Source organism: Asparagus officinalis, chromosome 1 (assembly GCF_001876935.1).
Source record: "Asparagus officinalis chromosome 1, Aspof.V1, whole genome shotgun sequence".
NCBI classification, from domain to species: Eukaryota; Viridiplantae; Streptophyta; class Magnoliopsida; order Asparagales; family Asparagaceae; genus Asparagus; species Asparagus officinalis.
Genome location: NC_033794.1, coordinates 67407662 through 67416985, shown reverse-complemented (window position 1 = coordinate 67416985; position 9324 = coordinate 67407662).

Here is a 9324-nt window from a genome sequence, read left to right as displayed (position 1 = left end):
TGGACGAGGCGGCGACTACGCTACTTACTGTTCGTTGGCGTGTGCAGCGGTTCGATGCGGTGACGATGGTCGACGGTGGAACGACATCAACTGTTTGAGATGAGGACAACATCGTGGGGAGGGCGGCACGTAGGGCGGTGAGCTTTAGGCTCGGGCTGAGCAGGGAAATGGTGGGGCTGAGGGAGGACAGGGTTGGCGGATAGGGGGAGGAGAGCTGGTTGAACGGGAGGTGGACGAGCGAGGGTGTGGGGACTTGGTTGAGCGGCGCGGTTGGCGCCCGAGTAGACAGGATTTGTTTTTTTTTTCGATGTCGGGTGAGTGATGCTCCACTTCTTAGGGACAGCGGCGAGGTGGTGGAAGCAGGAAGGCTGGGCGCTGGGTGTCATCGCGAACGAGGAAGGAGGAGGTCGGAGGAGCTGCTTTGACCGGCAAACGGAGGAGAAGATCGAGGGTGTTCGGCGCCCTGTCAGAGGCAGGACGGCAGGGCCGATCTCAGTGGGGGGCTGCCTTGTGGTCCGTGGACGGAGGAGCAGCGCGGGTGGGTCAGTCGGCAGTTTGCTGAGTCAAGAGCTGTCACGGCTGGGGTTCTTCGCGAGGTTTTTTAGATATTTCTCGGTCGGAGTTCAACGTGACATGAGCTCGGTGGGGACCTGCTTCAGGGCTTTGCGCTGGCGAGGTCGCGAGAGAGGAGATTGGCGGCTGCCTGCGCATGCTGGGCGGAGCGGCTCGCCGAGCAGGCTGCGGCCGGTCGCCAAGCCAGCGCGAGCCAAGCGGCTCGTCGGCGTGGAGCCGGCAGCGCGACCTGGCGTGCAGGCCTCGAGCCTCGAGAGAGAGGAAGATGAATGAGACGAGATGACAGGAAGAGAGAGAGTTCGAGAGAGAGGAGCAGAGAGAGAGAGAAGAGCTGGGTGGAGTTTTAGGGAAATGGAGGAGAGAGAGAGGGTGAGCACGAGAGGAGATTGGCTGAGGGTGGGTTTAAATAGGAAAATTTAATAATAAAAAATTAAAATATAATTGATGTGGAGCTGCTTAGTCTAATTTTACGGTGCACGTGGAGCCGTTTTCTTGGAAAAAAAAGAGGAGGGAGAGTACGTGATGAGGGGATAGCTGTTGGGGGTTTGACGCGGGAAGCAAAATAATTTGGGATTATTTTCAAATAGTTTCAGATATTTAAACGAAAATAATTAAATAAATAGTTACGGGTATACAAAAATTAAACCAATTACGGAATAATTATCTATAAATAAAAACGTATATGTTATGCTAATACAACAGTTGATACGAAATAGTCAAAATATACACATATTATATAATTAAACTGGAATAAATAATAATAAAAATATATTTACTTATATTTAAAATCAAATAATTATGTGACAATTATTTACACGATAAAACGTACCAGTTATGCTAATACGACAGCTGATACGTAATAATTAAAATAATACAATAATTTACACAAATAATACGTAATTAATAATTCAACATAATATAAGAATTATTACGTAATAATATCAGTAACACAACAGATAAATTCCAGAAATTTTTATTGCACTAAATTAATTTATGAATATCAAAACCATTTAAATAACTATATAATCAGATTTTTAAATCATAGAAAATTCTAGAAAATCGAGAAAAATACAATACTCTTTTTAAAAATAATATTTAAAATACCAAAAATTTATTTTAACTAATATCAAAATTTTACGGTCATTACAGCACTGATCTTCTCAATCAAGTCATTAATCGCAGAAGGAGTCAGAAGGGCTAACTCATAGATAGCTTCGCCAGAATTACTCTCCAAGTGCTAAAACAAATAGTCAGCAAACTGCTTCAAGCTTATCTGTTTCTTCTTCTTCGCCAGGGAGCCTATACTGATTAGAGCAGTCTAATAGTGACATGTAAGATCCCAGGACATATTATACATGTTGGACGAAGCTTTCTTCAACCGCCTCAGCTGCCGATTGGTAGGAAAATACTCCTGGTATGGGTAATCTCCATCAGAAGTCCGAAAACCTTCTGCATCTCATGGAGAGATAACCCTAACTCCACATTGCGAGTCAAGAAAGTGTTAGTGTTAGGGTTATAAAGCTCCAACAATGCTAGGAAATGATGTCTACTGATCGATAATCCGTACATGATGGCGTGTACTAATGCATACAATCTGATGTGCTTCAGGTCATTCTACCAGCGTCCGAGAACATAACTCGTCATACGAGTCCACCACCTCTTGGGCGGTGAGTGAACCCAACCATAGCATATGTACTATTTCATAGGGAGTTTCCTCCCAAGTCTGGTGAGACGGTTCCTCACCATGTTTGCAGCTATCAACACTTCATCTAGCGGTATTGTATCAAGTCCAAGAACCCCTGATCAAAGGCCACGAATATAGTTATACCCATACGAGCCTGAGGTGTTATGGTAGGTAATAAATCTATAGTGGACTCGCTCGTGATCATCTGTAAGATGCCAAGACATCTCCCGTCCCACAGCTTGAGCCTCTAAATGTGCAAACTAATACTGGCGAGGGATACGAGGGATATACAGTGGACTTCCGCCGTCATCATGCAACCATTGATCATTAAGAGTTAGCAGACATGGGTCCTCAAAATGATCACCGAACAAGTAATTCAGCTTCTTCAAAGCCTGAGTAGAGCTGGAGTCTTCAGTAAGGAGAGCATCTGTGATCAACTATCGTAAAGTATTAAGACCCCCATCGCGTACTAGCTGAGGAACCTCCTTAGGTCTAGTCGGATCAAACTAAGGAGTCGAACCAATAAGCAGCTTATCAGCACTAGTGGTGAAAGTCTCTCTGCTACAACCGCTCATGGCGTAAGGTGGGAATCCATCCGTAGGAAACTCAACTGAAACAGATAGCGCACAATTAGAAAGATATTTCTAAAGCAAGACAAGGAGTTGAACTCATCTCATGAATTGGTGAGATAGAGTCACTACTTGGTCAATTGGTAAGATGATTTCAACTGTTCTACATGAGAGGGACAATGTACATTGTCACGCAAATAATGTGACAATATACCCAGCCTTATAGGGTGCAATACATGAAATCGCCCTATCAACCTGAAGACGTGTATTGGCCAAGCAAAACACGTCCTTTGAAGCTTCAATCCCCACAAAGAAGGACATCAGCTCTTCCCGAATGACTCGACTAGGAGACAAACGAGGGTGCAATACAGCATGAAATCACCCGATCAACCTAAAGACGTGTATTGGCCAAGCAAAATATGTCCTTTGAAGCTTCAATCCCCACAAAGAAGGACATCGACTCTTCCCAAATGACTCGCCAAGGAGACAAAACGAGGGTGCAATACAGCATGAAATCGCCCCATCAACCTGAAGACATGTATTGGCTAAGCAAAACACGTTCGTTAAAGCTTCAAATCCCCGCGAAAGAGGACATCAGCTCTTCCCGAATGACTCGCTAAGGAGACAAATGAGGGTGCAATACACGAGGATATCAAATTTACAAAAGCTACAAAAGCTCACCCCCGTATGAAGGAGCTACAGCAGTCTCCCTCTCACTGTGCTGAGAAGTAGAGCGACTCCTGTAAAAGCGCGGTCATCGTGGAGACATTGCTAGCCTACAATAAAAATCAGTGGGTCAGGTATAATTATAAATTCAAGAACCCAAAATTAAAAAGGAAAATTATGAACTTTAATCGAAATCCTACAAATAACATGGCATTTTAAGGTTGAAGTCTAATTAAACCTACGGGATCCATACATGCAAACAACGGGTCCAATTTGCATCCAAGACCCTCATGATCAACTATTAGTCAAATTGCCCAAAATACCCCTCATGCCCAAGGCTCAATGCTAACCATGAGCACACTCAAAATTTAGTTATGATTGAAGGGGGAAAACCCATCACCCTCAATATCAAATTTTCGGTCACTTTTGCACGTAACCCCCCTCAAGAAAGTTTTGCCAATTGTGCAATATGGCCCCTCAAAAATTCAGCCATAAAATCCAAACCCCTCACAAAATTTTAGCTATGGGTATGCAACCTAAACCCCTGAAGTTTGGACACTTTTCCAATAAAACCCCTCACAAAATTTCAACAATGGGTATGCAACCCAAGCCCCTAAATTTTGGCTTTTGGCCTCTTTTACATTTAACCCCCTCAAAGTTTCGGTCACCAATGAGTCCCTCAAAGCTCATAAAAATTCAGCCATGGGTATGCAACCCAAGTTTATCAAATTTGGCCATGAAAAAGCCCTTCAATCACCTCAAAATTCAGCCATAGCCTCAAACCCATCAAAAAACAAGTTTCAAACTTCATCCTCATGCAAAAAAAGTATCCAAATTTCGGCCATATACACAAACCCATCATAAAGTTTCAATCTTTCTTCCAAAACCCATGAGTTCTTGAAATAAAATAAAGCATACAAGTTGTGGAGAAAGCTTACCTAGATTCCAAACTTGAAGAAGAAGAATAACCCAATGCCAAAAGCCATAAATCTTGGGGATGATTTTCGGCCAAATATGAGGGGTTTTAAAAGCAAAGAGTTTGAAGCTTTTATGAGTTCTTAGAGGAGATGAAGTTGGGTTATGGGTGAGGAGTTTTGAGGAAGAAGATAAGAAAAACAAGAGGGAATTCAAAATTTGAGGGGGGGGGGGGGGACACAAAGGACTGACAAATCTTCAACCCATAGGGCTAGGTCGGCCTACTCTTTCTCTCTCCTCTCTCTCTCTCTCATACTCTCTCTCTCATACTCTCTCTCTCTCTCTCTCTCATCCCTAACGAGACACAAATTGTGTCTCTGCTCTAGCCAAGACACAAGTTATGTCTCGTACCTAAAACAAGGTCCCGGTTGTTTTCGGCAGTATATTTTCGCTCGTTTTCGATTGTTTTCACCCGTTTCAATGTATTCGATACCTGTATTCACACTCCGATGAGTATATAAGTATAAAATACATCTTCTTGAACCTCCAATGGGTACATGAGGTTATACTGATTATCGAAACTCCCAAGAGTATATTAGTATAAACTGGTCCTCCCCGTTCTAACGCCTTAAGAGCCTAAACTGTGTAGACTCCAGTTAACGTATCAATATAAACTGTGTTTACACCGATCAACACGTAGCCTTAGGTCAATGATGGTCAACGCGTTGCGATGAAGATCAACGCCGGTCAACGAGTTGTGATGAAGATCAACGCCGATCAACGTGAAGCCTTGGGTCAAAACTGGTTAGTGTGTTATGATGAAGATCAACGCGTTGCGATGAAAGTCAACACCGGTCAACGCGTTTTGATGAAGGTCAACATCGGTCAACGCATTACGATGAAGGTCAACACCGGTCAACGTGTTGTGATGAAGGTCAATATTGGTCAACGCGTTATAGTGAAGGTCAACGCCTATCAACGCGTAGCCTTGGGTCAACGTCGATCAACACTGGTCAACACTGGTCAACACGTTGCGAGAAGATCAACGCTGGTTAATGCTTGCAATGAAAATCAGCACGTCGACAAATTTCACCAAACAAGGCTCAAATCAAGTCCAAGCCTGACTAGACGGGTCAACACGCCCTGCGGCATCAGTCGACACGCCCTCTGATTCTTTGAGATTGTACGATAGCCCCAGGGAGTTCAGTCGTAATTCAGATATGAATCCCCAATGAAGATAGCCAGTTTAACGTCAACTCAATGACACGAGCTAAAATTAAAAATCAATACACCAGTTTCAGATCAAGACTTCAACAACGGTCAAACGATAAACACATCGCCGGAAGAATTTTAACTATTTGAAAAAATACTGAATAGACTAAAATTCGAAGAAGTCAAGAACTAAAGACAATTGTAGGTCCTTTTACAACAACTGAAGATTGGGTCTATCACATCCAAAGTATTTCAGACTCTTCCATGAAAGAAATGAGACTAAAACACTTTGGAGGGGGTGTCTGTAGGCGTTAAAAATTACCAATAGGTTCTTGCATGTAGCTTAAGACAGAAGATGATGAGCGTCATTATCTGAGTCAAAGGGGATTATTTGACATCGATGAGTGCATGAAGCAAGTCGACGAAGCGTACGAATCAACGGGACGACGAAATAACGAAGAGACGATCTGATCAGGAGTTATGGTTCACTCACCAAAGATGAAACACCACTCATGTCTCCTCTACTCCACACATGATCCACTCATAGGAGATTGTAGATCTCCTCTCCGGCTTTCCAATGCACTTAGAATCGCGTCATTTCGAGATCAAAACGAGGAATTACGTGAAAAAATAAGTCGAGGCGCGCAATCGGGACACACGATGTATCTCAGCCAAAGCAGAGACAAAACGTGTCTCGGCCAAGGCCGAGACACAACTTGTGTCTCATCCAAGGCCGAGACACACATTGTGTCTCATCCAAGACTGAGACACAAAGTCTGTCTCACACCTAAAATGCTGATTTCACCCGTTAACCACCCAGATTTGAGTATATTCTAATCCAAAGCCTCCCCAACTAATTTGAAACTATCTTGGAACATGGTTAAGTAGTTACAACTAAGGATAAGATCAAATTGGTCATTTTTATTCGAAAATCGAGCTTCAGAAGCCTACAAATATGGCCCTAAGGCCTTCATTTGCACAGATCCAGAATTCTTGAGCCTCGGCGAAGCCCTATCGAATTAAAGAGTGAGGAGCACAAATTTCAGAGAGGAGGAAGGGATCTTGGTGAGTTCTTCAGCACAATGAGGAGAAGAGCTCGAGAGATCTGCATCCCGTTCATCCATTTTTCTTGAGATCGTACCTAGCTGTGATTCTCGAGAAGAGTGATTATCTCACTATTGCCGGGATAGTCACTTCAATTTCTTGTCTCCTTTGCAAGGCAATGAAATCATTATTCGGATCTGATCAGTTGGTGGTCTACAGATAAACCCCAGCACCAGCAAAGATCTCACGCAAGCAGAAGACCAATAAATGATCTATCTGCATGTGTACTCAAGAAAATTATAATTTTTTTTATTTGCATTGTGTAAGGAGGCTTATAAAAAGTCCTTCTTTTTGAATCATTGTAACGACTAAAGTTGTAATGAGTCTCGTAATGAAGAAAACGATTTTCGACCCAAACATCACTCACTTGCATAGCCTCCTCATAGCACTCAAGTTCTCACTCTCTGTCAAAAGTAAATAATCAAGTGATAAGACATATTTGGGATTCGATTTTGGTACCCTAGATGACCTCCTAAGCTCTATGCCCTGGGTAGTCATCTCTGCACCAGGAGCCTCCTCCGTTCTTCGGTCAGAATTGACTTTGTCGCCCCCATCTGGAAGTTCCTCCAAATCTATATACTCAGATCCACCTGTATCCGTTGTGCTTCTCCCACTGCTTTGGCTATCATTGGCATTGTTCTTGTTCTTGTACATCACCTCCTCATTCAATATCACACCCCTACTTCTGATGATCTTTATGTTCTTCTCATTCCAAAGACGATACCCGAACTCATCGATATCGTATCTAATAAATATGCACTTTTGCAACTTAGCCTCTAGCTTGTCCTTGACATGGCCACTGATATGAACATATGCCACACAACCAAATACTCATAAATGTGAGAGATTGATCTTCTTGCTACTCCAAACCTCCTCTGGAATCCCGTAATCCAATGGAATTGATGGCCCATGATTAATCAAATAAGCTGTCGTATGTACTGCATCCGCCCAAAATATCTTAGGCAGATCTGCATGTAATCGCATGCTCCTGGCACGCTCCGTCAATATCCTATTCATCCTCTCTGTAACGCCATTTTGTTGCAACGTCCTTGGAGTAGTCTTCTCCAAACGAATCCCATTTAGAGCACAGAACCTCTTGAACTCCTCCAGCTCGTATTCTCCACTATTGTCTGATCTCAGACACTTCACCTTCAGATCTGTCTCGTTCTCCACCATGGCCTTTTACTTCTTGAAGATCCCGAACACCTCTGACTTGTGCTTCATGAAGTATACTTACACCTTCCTCGAGTGATTGTCAATTAATATGACATAGTATGCTGAACCACCAAGAGAAGACACGCTAGCTGGACCCCATACATCAGTATGAACTAACTTTAGCTTTTGAGCTTTAGGTGGCCTTCCACCCTTCTGGAAACTAACTCTCTTCTGCTTTCCAAAGATGCAGTCCTCGTAAATACCGACTTCCACGGAATCGATTCCGGCTAGCTTCCCCTCTGAATGTAGAATCTTCATCCCTTTCTTGCTCATGTGTCCCAATCTATTGCGCCACAGATCCGTACTCTATTTGTCAGCTGTAATTACGAGGGTGTCACTCGCATGTGAGGTGAGGTAGAGAGTTCATGTTTTGTTGCCTCGGGCAACAATCATAATATCATTTGAGATCCTCCATGAATCACCAGTTAATGTCGAAACATAGCCTTCTCCTCCAAGCTGACCAACAAAAATAAGATTCCTCTTCAGCTTCGGTACGTACCTCACGTTCTTCAGATTCTACTTAGAGCCCTTTAACTGTATATGCACATCTCCTCTTCCAACAACACTAAGGGTTCATTATCCCCAAAGTATACTTTTCCAAAGTCCCCTTCTACATAGTTATGAAGAAGCTTCCTATTAATAGTGGTGGCAACGAGGCTCCTGAGTCGATGACCTAAGAATCAGAATCGCTATCCATAGTGAGGATCAATGCATCCTGCACGAGATAAGTCTCCTGCTCATTTGTGTCCTTCTTTTGTACTTTACACACTAAAGACATATGACCCTCCTAGTCACAGTTGCAACACTTTTTTTTGATAGGCCTAACTTCGAGTTCGACCTCTTCTTGGTTGACTTTGACTGATTCCTGTTCTGATTACCCTTCTTCTGACTTATGCCTCTCTGCTCGAGATTTAGGGCTGAACCTGAACCTTCTGATTTGGACGATTTCTTTCTAACCTCCTCGGATAGAATCATGCTAACAACCTTGCTCAGCTTCAACTTGTCCTTCCCCGTCGAATTGCTGATTACCATCACACACACCCTGCCAAACTATCCGACAACTACAATAGAATCAATAGGGCCTGCACTTCGTCATCGAATGTGATGTCTACGGAGATGAGTTGATCAACAATCGCGTTGAACTCATTGAGGTGCATTGTGAAGGAGCGTCATTCTGCCATTTTGAGATTGAAGAGTGTCTTGACGAGATGCAACTTGTTTGCGGTAGATGGTTGCTCGTACATCTTCGCGAGCACTTCCATAATCCCCACCGTCATCTTCTCCTTCAATATGTTATATGCGACTGTCTTGGCGAATGACAACCGGATTTTCCCTAGAGCCTTCCTATCTAGTATCTCCCAATTCTCGTCTGACTCTTCTTTCTTC